Raw genomic sequence first — 13993 nt, 5'->3', positions numbered from 1 at the left:
TAATTATTGTTTTTTTAATGAGACCATCACTATCAGATGGTGAGTCTCCTTTGTCTCTTTCTCGAAGAGAAGTGTGAGTCCATACTACCTCCAGGATCAGGGGGATCGGGAGGTCGGACCGGCTCCATTGCAAATAAAAATAACCTAACCTACTTTATAATACAATTAAACTACATACACAACAACACAAACACTTACTACAACCAACCACCTTGCTAAAATAAATTCTTTTATAACTTTCAGCTTCTTGAACGACAAAAAAGAGGGATATCAGCACTAAAATAACAAAACTCTCACTAACACGTGTGTCAACCAAAACAAACGTCAGCGAAGTCCGCTTAATGATTGATTGATTTCTCGAAATATGGCGTTTCGAGCGTGCCAGTTGAGCACAATTCATTTCGCCAATGTCACGTTGTATGGAAAACACACGAAGGAAATTGACCGGTAATAAAAAAGATAAATATACACAATTATAGAATACATGTAAAAAAAAGAGATCCTGTGTTAGTACAGCCTTCACCTAAAACAAAACAAACACAAATTTACAATATATACACAACACATTAGATTAGTAATAAATATTATTTTACATGGATGTTAATTTAAAGTTTTATTTTGTTAAGTTTAATATATTTACATAAAAATTTACATAAAGGACTAAACACAAACATTAACAAACACTGAACATTTAAAGGGCGAGGGACTTTGTGAGGGAGGACATCATATAAGGGACGAGTTAACTTAGGACAAGAGAAAAGGATGTGGGAAGGGGAGCCGTCGTCCAGGCCACATTCACACAGAGAGTGGTCCCTGACCCTGATCTTAGCTAGATGTACAGGAGTAGAAGCATGCCCAAGACGTAAGCGACAGATTGTTGTAATAATCCTCCGTTCAATAAACCTTTGAGAATAAAACCAAGGTCGCCTAGGAATATCAGGTTGAATAAAGGCGTAATACTTACCTTTATGGGATTTTGACTCACTCCAGAAATTATTCCAGGACTTATGCAGATGAGTATCCGCAAGGGACATCAGATCTTGGGCGGAATTGGAGAAATGGTCTAATGTGCCACACTGTATAGCTGATTTAGCGCAGGAGTCTGCAGATTCATTCCCACTGATTCCAGAATGTCCTGGAATCCACACCAAAGTAACATCCAAACCCTTTAGATGACAAGAGTACAATTCTTTACGAATCCTTAAAACAATTGAAGATCTCAATTTACTATAAAATGGGCTTCCCTTTAAGGCCATTAAGCAGCTTAGTGAGTCAGTGAAAATAACCGTCTGTTTAAAATTGTGGGAATGTGTAAACAGGACTGCTTCTAACAAAGCAACAGCCTCGCCTGTGAACACAGATGATTCGGGAGGGCATTTAAATTGTAGAAGAATTTTGAATTTTGGTATCCAACAGGCTGCACCAACACAGCTCTCCTTTGAGAGCTTCGATGCATCCGTGAAGATGAGGAGGTGATTCGACCAATTGAATTGAACTATTTCTTTAAATTTTGTGATGGTGCCAGGATCTCCCTTGGTTAGGCCAAGATTTGTGACGATACAAGGAGAATGAACTAGGGCATTATACGGTGTAAGGAATAGTGGATTAGAAGGAAAACATGTCATAGGATTAGGGAGAGAGGTAAGTCTAAGGAAGCTATCAAGCAGGTATGGTAAAGGTTTGCCTTGAGGGATGAGATCAGCTAGCTTAGATAGCTTAGACCGTAAAGGATGGGAAGACAGCTGCAACATTTTACTCACAAATCGGTCAGAAAGGAATTGTCGGCGGATAGGAAGTGGAGGATCTACACACTCCACCTGCAATGCATTGGTAGGAGTAGACTTCATCGCACCTAGGATAATCCGAAGACATTTATATTGTATTCGGTTTAATTTTTCAGTAGGTAATTTATTAAAGGGGTCTAACACAAATAATCCATAGTCAATATGACTGCGAATTATAGCATTGTACAGCAGTTTTTGAGTATAAGGGTGTGCGCCCCACCACACACCAGACACAGCTCTCAAAGCATTAATGCCTTTTTCACATTTCCTGCTGAGATATTCAGCATGAGCAACTCCGTTCAATCGTTTATCAAGTATTATGCCTAAAAATTTGACGTTTTCTGTTAGATGAATGGGAATATTATCACACTCAATTTTAAAATTTGGAATTACTCTCTTTTTTGTAAACACGACCGCTTGACATTTAGCTACCGACAATGCCAGGCCATGCTCAGAGAGCCACTGGTTAAGATAGTGCAAGGCAGTATTTAAACGAAAAGTTATGTCCTCTACAGAATTTGAGCTGTAATAGAGGACGATGTCATCAGCATACTGAAGGATGTTACAGAAATTATTAACAGATAATTCAAGGTCATGTGTGTATATGTTATACAACAGCGGACTAAGAGCTGAACCTTGAGGAAGACCTTTCCAGACAAGTCTGGAAGGTATAGTAAGAAGCGGATGTCTTACAGATACCGATCTCCCGGTCAGCAGATTACATATGTAATGGGACATCCTCGGCGGGATACTCAGCTGACGCAATTTCTGCCTGAGCACCGGAAGAAGAACATTATCATATGCAGATGCGACATCTAAAAAGACACCAACCAAATACTCTCCTTTGGCAAAGGCTCGTCGAATATCTGTAGTAAGAATACTGAGACTATCAATAGTACTTAGCCCCTATCTAAAGCCAAACTGAGAGGGCGCTAAGATATTCCTACTTTCCACTATCCATTCCAGTCGATTTTTCAAAAGCCGTTCAACAATCTTAGATATAGTAGATGCCAGGGCAATGGGTCTATAGGAATTAAAATCTGAAGGACATTTTCCAGGTTTGAGGATAGGGATAACAATTTGGGACTTCCATGAGTTGGGTATATTGCCTGATCGAAATATTTTATTTATCATGTTTAGAAAATGGTGTTTAGATTTATCATTTAATTTTGTAATAAAAGAGTAAGAAATACCATCCTCACCTGGACTGGTATCCTTTAAATCCGTTAAGACGTTTTTAAGTTCTTCAAAGGAAAAAGGAAGATCCATTTCCTCCGAAGATTCAACCGGCGTGGATATAAATAAATCTTGGGATGGGACAAAAGGAGGAGCCAATTTGTTTGCAAAATCGTTGAGCCAAACAGAAGGATTATTGGAATTGGGACTGCTGACATTGTTAAGAGATCGGCGAAATCTCTTAACATTTGTCCAAACAAGGGAAGAAGAGGAACGAGGACTAAGGGATTCACAAAAACTTATCCAACCATGTTTTTTCTTTTTCCAAATGCAATTTCTAAACTTCGCATCCTTGCGTCTGTAGCCGATAAAATTTTCCATAGTCATACAGGCTGCGTATGACTCCTCGGCAGATGTTCGCCGAAGGACAGAATCAGAGCATTCCTGATCCCACCAGGGATTGAAATGCATCCAATTCTGAATGGAGCGGTATTTGGGGATATGTAGGTCAGCAGCAGACATAATAGCAGAGACAAACCGTTCATAGTAAACAAAGATACTCTCATAATTACCAGACTCAGAAAGATTGCACAACATGCAATCCACAGAGTTGGCGTACTCGTTCCAGTTGGCCTTTTTTAAATTAAATCTATGGGGAAGGGAAGGACTAGGAGTGGAAGGAAGTCTATTATTTAAGGACAGCAAAATCGGGAAATGATCACTACCATGGGTAGATGGAAGAACAGACCATGATAGTTGGGAAGCAAGAGAAGGAGAAGATAAGGAAAGATCAATAGCAGACCTAGGGTTCTGATTTGGATTAACCCTACGAGTCGGTGATCCATCATTGAGAATGCAGAGATCCACATCATCAATCATGTCCACCAACGAAGGCGAAAATCCATCACAGTAGTAACACCCCCACAAAGTGTGATGGGTGTTAAAATCACCCTTCCTAGCCCTGTGGTGGTCCACATGGCTAGGAAGCGAAGAGATAATAGACTTAAGCTGTAAAAAGATGGAAGGGGAAGGATGGGGGATGTAAACAGAAAGAAAGGAAATACCAAGGACCCTCACAGCAACAGCATTCAACTGTTGACTGTGAGAAGGGAGAGGAATACGGGAATATGGAGAAGAGTGCTGGATGAGGATAGCACTACCTCCATACCCGTCATTTCTGTCCTCCCTTAAACAGGCGAAACCTGGCACCCTGAATCGGGAGTCAGGCACCAGCCACGTTTCTGAGAGGGCAATAATGACAGGATTATGCAGAGAAATAATATAAAGTAATTCATGCTTTTTAGCACGAATACTTTTACTATTCCACTGTAGGAAGGATAGTGGAGCCATTGTGAAGGATTTTAAAGATTTTGAGTAGGTTTTGGGCAACGTAGGACGGTAAAGGAAGTTCATCAACAGTTGAGATTATGCTCACAAGAGTGTCAGTCAAAGCAATTAACAGATCCTTTGTAGATTCTGCTGAACTGTCAGAACCTTGACTAAGTGCACAACCATTAGGAAGGGATGAGGAACAATTGCTAATAATGGACTGGTGAGCTTGTCTATTGTATCCCTTTGCCATAGGAGCGTGGGGACGGGGAGCTTGGAAAACTGTTTTAGAATAAGATTTAGAGGAAGAAGCAGCTGGTCTGCTTTGTTGGGATTGGGAGTTTGTGAAAACAGGAGGTGAAAACATTTCCTTAGCAACATCAGCATAGGAACGTTGGACAGATGGAAACCGAGAGGATGCTTCCATATAGGAAATACACTCTTGCGACATAACCGACTTAATGTTCTGTTGTCTTACATACTCAGGGCACCCTTTTTCAGTTGCAAAATGTTTCGCTGTGCAATGGATGCAGGTTGAATTTTCCTGCCGGATGTCACATGCGTCACCAGTATGAGACTGGGAACACCTATAGCACCTTGGCTTTGACCTACACTGTGACTTAACATGACCAAAACGACAGCAATTAAGGCACTGGATTGTAGGATATTTATACAGTTCAATATTAAGGACAGATTTATAGGAGAACACTCTTTCAGGCAATTGTTGACCACGTATAGTAATTACAACAGTTTGAGTTGGGACCCATGTAACTACACCCTCACTTACATTCTTCCGGTTCATTCGTCTTGCTTTTATAACTTCTCCGCATGCAGTAGGGAATATCAGTGAGCCAACAAACTCTTCCAAAGACCATTCAACGGGAATTCCTTTTACAATACCCATCCTTGTAATATTAAATGTCGGGATTACACAAACATATTTACATAGACTAAGAACAGGATTAGTCAAAAATCTATTTGCTGCATCAGCAGATGTAAATTGGACACTGATTTTATTGCGACCAACATTTTTAACTCCATCATTAACTATATCAGTAATTTTATTAGTATGGAGAAATTGACCAAATTTAATGGCTCTTATAGAGGTCCCTGCAGATGGGTCAGGAGATTCCCTTGACACATACACGATAAAGGGACCTTTATCCGTACTAATATAGGATTTTGGGGCTTCGGACATGGCAGGGTGGGTCCAAACATTTTGGATGGAAGGAGTAGCGGTGGATGGGTCTATAATAGTTTTTTTAACTATATCCTGGTTTGAGGATGTTTCCTCACCTTGTCTTTTTCTATTCACAACTTGAACTGTGGAATTTACATAACCCCCCCCAGGATCAGGGGGGTCAGGTGGAGGATCAGGATCCATCTTAAAATAAAATAACCTAACTATAAACTAAAACTAATCTAAACTATAAAACAGCACAACTACTTACTATTACCAATCACCTTATTAGTATGGATCTATTTACATTATTATATAATGTTTCCACTAAGTACATAAAGAGTTTCACCACTAAAAAGAGATATTTTCACTAACACGTGTGTCAACCAAAACAAACGTCAGCGAAAAAAAAGTCCGCTTAAATTAGTAACTTAATAACAAAATTAAAAGAGCGGGCTTTTTGATATTGACAGTGACATTGACACATTGCAGTACTATATTTGACAGTTGACATTTGTAGCACGGGAGTCTCCTTAGTCTATTTTTTTGGTTTCCTGAGGTTGGCAGCACTGGTCACCAACATAATATTGTTATATCGAGCAAGTACATAAAATTAAACACTACAAAAACTAAAATGTATGGAACACCTTTCCACAATTTTTGGTTAAAATATAAAGAAATAAGAAAGATACACAAATAAAGAATAGCATTTTGTAGATTTACTTTAACAAATGTATTATTTATTGTTCCATTACAGAATGATTGGGAGACAATACAAAATTCGCATTATATTTACGCGGTGTATAACTGATATTTGGCCTGTAGGATCTTTGATATTGTATGGGAGTATTAAAAATCATTTCTCGTCTAGGAGACTACTTCAATTTTGAAAATTTTAAAAAACACCTTCGGATTTGTTTGTGCTGATTTTGGAATCAGTTCTTTACTTTTAGCAAGTATGTTTTATCTGTACATTATGTATTACTTTACTCTTTGCCATAAATGAAGGCTAAACGTTTGTGAAGCCTAGGAGTTTGTAAGCGTTTGCCGAGCCATCACAAGCGTGTGAAGCACATATAATAATATTCAAAAAAGGTTTTAAGCGTATAAATTTATAAATATTACATACAAATTTTAACAAATTAATCTTTGAAATATTCACTATTTTAGGTAAAAAAAAAAAGAATGATACAATAATATTTTAGATAAATGGTTTATAACCTGTGATAATATGCAATATGCTTATATTGAAGCATTAATTATCTGTGCGGACAATCGACATCAGTAATCTTGAATATCATCCTTGTTTCCACTTTTTCCCTGTGTCCGCTGAACGACGCTAATGGGTAAATGTACTTTTATTTTTTTTATATTCATTTAAAACATAAATTTAACTTCATTTGTTTGTGTATCTACTTTATTTGGTAATTTCACGTTGCTTTGTGTTATTGTATAAGTTATGCATAATTATTTCGTAAATTTCAATTTAGAAAGATGGCGACGAAAATCGAAAAAAAAAAACTAGTTTTTGTCGTGTTAGTTTTGAAATGTGATCTTTAATTACATTTATATAAATATTTAAAGTAATTATTACAAACGAAGCTAATAAAATTAGTTCAGCAATACAATATATTATATTTATTTTAATAGTACCTACCTACGGTAATGGCGGACTATTCTCATTGCAATTGTTAAGATTTCAAGTTATCATAACTTAGCTACAAATACTTAAATATTCTCTAGATTATTCCATGATATTAGTGTTTGACAATTACTTATTTCATTTCCAGTTGTTATTTCAAAATGTATCGCCGCCACGTGCTGTCATGTTGTGTCGTCAGTCTTCTAAAAGTAAGTGTAAGCACATTCGAGCAGTTTCTAAAGTGAGTATTTTATTATTTATGATATTTTAAGAAATAAGAAATTAATGATTGAGGCCAATCTGGCGCAGGGGCACAGTGTGACAGTTTTATTTGGGTATAAAGGGTAATTTTAAGCTGTTATAATAACATTAACTAGGGGGCGCGAATCGGACCTCAATGTTGACTCGCTGCGGTAGTGTTCACATGTTGAGCGAAGCGAGCATCAATTGTTTTCTAAACTCAATTATAGTTGCATTAATGACCTGACCGGTATCTATAGCAGGCGCTCAGCATTACCCCGTTAAAGGAGACATGTAACCCTATGGGGAAATTTGTCACTTGATTATTCCTCAAGTTCATTGAATTTTTAGAATAGTTTCTCAACTATTCTTATTTAATTTGCAATTCTATTTGGTTTATAATGGTGGTATAAATTCCATAGTTACTTTGGAAAATCTTTTGGCTTACTTTTAATAAAACAAGAAATAACATCAATCTACTAGCGGCCTGCCAATGGCTTAGCTAGCTTGAATTACATTGCAAGTTAAATAAAAGCTTTTAAAAACAGAATTGACTGACAGCCATATGTGTTGATGTCAATGACTCATTTAAGTAACTCGTTCAGAAACAGCCTTAAATGTAATGTTATTGATTGAATCGAATAATCCAATATCAAAATCAAATTCCAAATAATTAAATGAACCTAATTGAATTGAAAATATTTCCTCCTCCTCCTTGTTTTAAAAGATGGTTTAAAATACAGATTTATTATAAGTATAAGTATGGATATGGATTGCTATATATTTGCAGACAAACTCATGCCTTGGAGTTCATTCAAATGCCGATTACTTTTTTTTAATGAACAGATTTAGATGAAACAAACTTTAATGTTGAGTTAGTTATCGCATTAGCGTAATACATACAGACAGACAAGAAATAAAAAAAAATATTTTTGCTCTTTAAGTGTTCCTCTATCCATTTCAGTCAAAAATATTAAATGTACAGACAAAATATTTTCACTGTGTTATTATATATATAGTTTATAAAATTATATAAAGAATATTACATCCCATCTTTATATTGCTGACTTTAAAATGATTGTCATTCAGCTACATTAATGTCGAACTAGAAAATTGAAAACTAGTGAGAGTAAATAAATTTAATAGTAGTTTTTATTTTGTCCGCTTTGTCAATTGGAAACAATTACTGGTTTGTATATGAGCTTCTCACTTTTTGTGGGATGTTGTGGTCTTATAGCCCAACACTACATGTCTCAAGTGGACTCAAAGATAGAAATACATACATGAAGACCTCGTGTAGGTATGGAGAAAACCAAAACATAACTTTTAACTCATTGTTAAGTATAGTGACGTTTTTCCATTAAAAGATATTTGATATTGTTGTCTATCACTGCTGCTGCTGTGGAAACAGCTTGCCTTTCTTCTTTTGGCTACTTTGACCTATTTATGGTATTAATTATATATTATTACATCAATTGCATTTTGTCTTGCAAAAGCAAGGGATTCATGCTATCTCCATATAACTTAAGCCCTAAAATTTACCAATTTGAAAATGTTATGTATGTTAAGAAATATTAATAATTTTATCAAAATGGGTGGTGTACATAATATTAATCGGTACTAGAAATAGGCTTAAACTTATCACACTTGTAATTGGATTGCATAAAGTCCATAATTCTTGTATGGGACAATATGTATGCTTTTACCTGTTGTAACTGTTGAGTTTCTTGCCGGCTCTTCTCAGCAGAACTGCTTTCCGAACCGGTGGTAGCTTTTTGTTCATATGTTCATTCGACGATTCAAAAGTGCTTTTATAGTTTATTTGAATAAAGAATATTTTGAATTTGAAGTGAGTGATTTGAGTGAAGAGAATGTTCTATATCACAATTTAAAAGAGTTGGGAAAAGATGTATGTGTATTTACAAAGAATAGAATAAAAAAAAACTATTGCACACAAAAATACATATAACAGAAAAAGAAACAATATATTTTTATAAAATATATGCAAAGGCGGCCTTATTGCTTCAAGCAATCTCTTCCAGGCAACCCTTGTAAAATAAGGGACTAAAAATAAAGAAATGTGAATAATGTTATAGTTAAATATATATATATGTATATACACATATCTACATATAATTCTTTAAATATAATACATAATTGTACATAATATATAATAATATATATATATTATATTATATATACTATATATATATATATATATATATATATATATATATATATATATATATACTGTATATAATTACAGAGAGCGACGAGAACGGGAGCGGGCGAGGGGAGACGGGACCGCCGCGAACCAGATGTTCGCGTAAGCTTATTCAGAATTACTTTCTCTTATTATATTATATGGATGTTTCATTAAATACGGTATTATATTTATCGGTTTGATAGTTATGTATATATATATATATACAGGGTGGAAGAGGCAGCGCTTCTTTTATTGAAACTGCATATAAGGTAATATATTTCAAACCCACACCTAAGAAATTAATCAAGGTACCTCAACAGTGTGGACATAGGATTTTTTTTTCATTTCACGATTTTTATCCATACCTGTATTTCGTGTGACGCACACATGTACACACAGTGTACGACGTTTCCGATTTGACAGATAAGTGTGTGCGTGCCTATGTTATACTATACAAATGGTGTTTTATTTTGAAACGATAATTTTATTATTTATTTTGTTTGAAAAAATAACTTTTTAAATTATTTTTTTCCGAATTATATTATGCTTTTATAGAGTACTTAAAACTGTGGTTTCATTTAAAGTGGTGCTGACAATTCCATCCTGTATATAACGACTAAAGATAAACTACAGTTATATTTTGAAACTATACTCTTTTAACCGATTCTTAAAAATATTAAGCGATTTAGAATGACGTATTTCGGAAGGAAGTTCATTCCAGAGAATAGCAGATTTTACAGTGAAGGAATTGGAATAGAATTGGGTACGGCAAGTTGGAAATTTAAGAATATTATCGCTCCTGGACCTAAGTTCAAGGCGTAGGCTAGAATCGGAGCCGCGGAAGCAGAAACGATTTTTTAAATAAGCAGGATAGAGAGGATTATAAAGGATTGAATAGAGGAGAGTAAGCATCCGGAAGTTACGGCGATGTCTGATAGGAAGCCATCCAAGCTGACGACGTGTATTTAGTGTTATTTCTAAACAAATTATTTCATAAATGATAGAATTACTTGGAAATTAAATGCTCGCTCCATTATTATTTTTAACTTGACTTCCCTTTGAGTTTCCTGTGCTGTTTCTTCTCAGTTCTGAGACAGCAACTATTGAAACAGTGGTAAATTAATCAGCATCGGTAAATTTACCTTGTAAATAAAATTATTTGACTTAGAAGGAGTACAACGGGACCCTATTACCTTTATACCTCCTACTAATAATGTAAGCAAAGAATGCCTATAAAAACTAATGACTAATTTCTATATTATTAGGTGCATTCTAATCAAGTGGTGTAGTAATACAGTCTGATATGTGATGGTCATGGGTTCGATTCCTACTTCTGGTGATGGATTGTTTAAATTTTCTTGCTCGGCTAACCTGGAGGGAGCGGGGACAACATTTGCCACTTAATGTGAAATATCTTACATTGGAACAGAAAGTGGGGCTAGAACTGTGTAATCATGGTTATAAATTAAAAATTAAACACATACGTTTTGCAGATGGCGGTGACGGAGAGTGTATTGAAGCATACAAATGCTAGTGTCCGGCGCTGCTTGCGACTCATCGTACCGGCTGCTTCCTGCACCTAATACAGAAGAACTAAAAAATATGTCCAATGTCGAAACTATCAAAAATCTTCAAAAAAGTTGACAAAAGTAGTTCTTCAGAATGATTCTGATGTGCGAAGGAACAAAAGGAACTGTGAAAGGTATATAAAATGTCTTTTTACTTTCAGTGTTTGTTGAGTGTTCCAACACTCAACAGGGTGGCAAGAGAACCTGGGAACTCAGCTTAACAAAAAGTTGAGTTCCATTGTATGTATGTATTGTGCATATATATATATATATATATATATATATATATATATATATATATATATATATATATATTTAATTACCTAAAATTTTTTGATAAAAACATTGGATTGAGGCTGTCCACCCCCCCAACCGAAAAGTAATAAATGCTTATTTAACGTTATTACAGGAAAAAATACAATTTGAGATTACAGATTGTATTTTTTCCTGGTTCCTAATTACAGAGAGCGACGAGGACGGGAGCGGGCGAGGGGAGACGGGACCGCCGCGACCATCTGGTAAGCTTATTCATAATTACTTTCTCTTATTATATTATGTGAATGTTTCATTAAATACGGTATTATATTTATCGGTTTGATAGTTATGTATTGAAAGTAAAATGGTGCATGATAAATGAAGTTGCCCTCCCTTAGCTACTGTGCTATTAGTAGAGTATCTGGAAATATTTTCTGGCCTGGACTTCAGCTTTGAACAGATATGTTCGTGTAAATGTTGTTTTTTAAGGTTTCGTATCTTTAAAGGAAAAAAGGAACCCTTATAAGATCACTTTGTTGTCTGTCTGATCTTTTTGTCAAGAGTCTATCTCAGAAATGCTTGGAAATATAGAGTTGACATTTAAATTTGATTTCCTGAAAAAAATCGTATTTTTTACATTAACTAAAAAAAACATATGGCCGCTTAGCAAAAAACGCGATCTGAAACAATAGATTTGTGGTTAAATCCTAAAATTAACAGCCTTAAAACGGAGGCAAAATTTGGTATAAAAGCCGCTAGTTCAAAGTGAGGTGTCAGATGAAAGGGCTCTCGCTAAGCTAAGCTTGAATTTCACAAAGGCTCGACACCTTCAATTTTTGATTGAAACCCTAGAATGGCGATCCCGACTCGCGCTTGTCCCGTTTTTTTAATTTTTTTGTGACAAATTTTGTTGTAAGTAAAATTTGATGTGTCCCGCTTCTACGCTCATCCCTGCTGTACGTGGAGCCAGTGGGTACAATGTTAAGATTAATTATTATTGACATTAATTAGTGTGACTGTACAACTGACTGGGTGTTGGTTCTATCCCCACTCGAGAAAAAGAAATATTTATTTAAATTTATATTTCCACTTCTTCGCCCTGGTATCGAGGCAAAGCACTAACTCACAATATCTGTACAATTTGGCAGAAAGTAGGGAAGGGAGTGTCTTAACACTAGGTTCCTTTTGCCTACCTGCTGTGTGCGGGATACAGCGTGATACTGATAATTAATCAGTTTTTCATAAATAATAATGTTTGTTTATTATTTATATTAAAGATATGCGGCGTTGTACGAGAGGCGCCTCTGAAGATATAACCAAGATAAGATGTAAAAAATGTATTAACAATTATTTATAGCACATGTAGTACAATCTCAGTAATCTCAGGAACTACTTTATGAATAGTCTGTTTATGGAAGTAGGCTGTTGGCTATAGGCTAATAACTTTCACCAGTGAACATTTCTTTATTGTTTTCTCTTATGTCATTAATTTAAGAAATATATTATTTTTAACTTAACCTTCGCTTGAGTTGGAATAACTTACATTTTTTATTTAGATTACTGAGATTGTTATTTGTGATTGATTATGATTAATTAATTAAACATACTAGTAATGGTATTTTAGTTATAATTATAAATAGTATTATTATCATTAATATATATTTGTAAGTTGGTCGTGGGTTGTGTTCCCATTTGCAATTTCTATAATCTTTAATTATTAGTAAATAATGAAATGCAACTTATATACCTAAGTATTATTATACTGTAATTTTTTTTATGAAGGAATTAAAGTATTAAAAAAACAGATTTTTTTTAAAGACATCTTTAGATATAATTTCCATATACGAGAAATAACTATTATTTAATTTTCCTGTTGTTGAGTCCCGCACCTCTTAGAACTATAGGAGTTTTTAACATTATTTTTTATTATTTATAGGTATGATGTATGTAGTAGTAGTAGTAGTAGTAGTAGTAGTAGTCGTCTAGAAGTCTAGTAGACATGTTTTACTTTTTAATGTGTTACAATATTTTTATGTTACAAATCTATTGAAATGAATATGTTTTTATATTTTCTACTTTGAACGTCAAATTATATTAATATGTACGGGATGAGTGTTTATAAATAAAACAGTTTTCTTTAACAAATATATAATATTAAATGCATCTAAAAGTATAATGAACTAAACGCAAAAATAAATTGAGCCACGCGCGGTACTCTTAATGACCGATAGCGATGAACTGACGTATTATAATTAAAATATTGGTATTGAGTAATTTAGGTCATATAAATAAATGCTAGCTAAGCGCTACATGTACGCGCTTGCTCGTACATATTCCCGGGCGGGAAAGATGAGGGTTAGTAGAAGAGATAGATGCTGCGATGATAACAAGGTAGGTGATTATTACAAAATTGCTTAACTGCCATGAACCCCGTGATTAGTAATAATGATTACTAGATGATTACATTTTTTTCTTAACATCTAACTTATACTGAAGAAGTGTTCCAATATCCCTCGGGAACACTAAGTCTACGTGTCTCTTTCACTAAGACATTTGCACTTGTAGACTGAGTAGACTGATTGTAGACTGAGTCGACGGGGGCGCCTCTCGGGT

General features: G+C 35.0%; 1 long non-coding RNA gene across 10 annotated transcripts; it reads left to right on the top strand.

Moving 5' to 3' along the window:
- Positions 1-6468: 6468 nt before the first annotated feature.
- LOC146526705 (uncharacterized) lies at positions 6469-13197 on the top strand. 10 transcript variants are annotated; one of them, XR_014879324.1, is made up of 7 exons: positions 6470-6564; positions 6640-6893; positions 7260-7320; positions 9618-9677; positions 11051-11259; positions 11590-11643; positions 12658-13197. It is a non-coding gene; the product is annotated as an uncharacterized LOC146526705 (long non-coding RNA). The 10 variants fall into 10 exon arrangements; XR_014879323.1 differs by having other exon boundaries at positions 6474-6564; positions 11535-11643; XR_014879327.1 differs by having other exon boundaries at positions 6474-6564; positions 7260-7352; positions 11535-11643.
- Positions 13198-13993: the final 796 nt, after the last annotated feature.

Source organism: Heliconius melpomene, chromosome 21, assembly GCF_056956725.1.
Source record: "Heliconius melpomene rosina isolate 202511_hmr_F chromosome 21, ASM5695672v1, whole genome shotgun sequence".
In the NCBI taxonomy this organism is placed as follows: domain Eukaryota; kingdom Metazoa; phylum Arthropoda; class Insecta; order Lepidoptera; family Nymphalidae; genus Heliconius; species Heliconius melpomene.
This window is presented reverse-complemented; position numbering and strand designations above follow the sequence as displayed.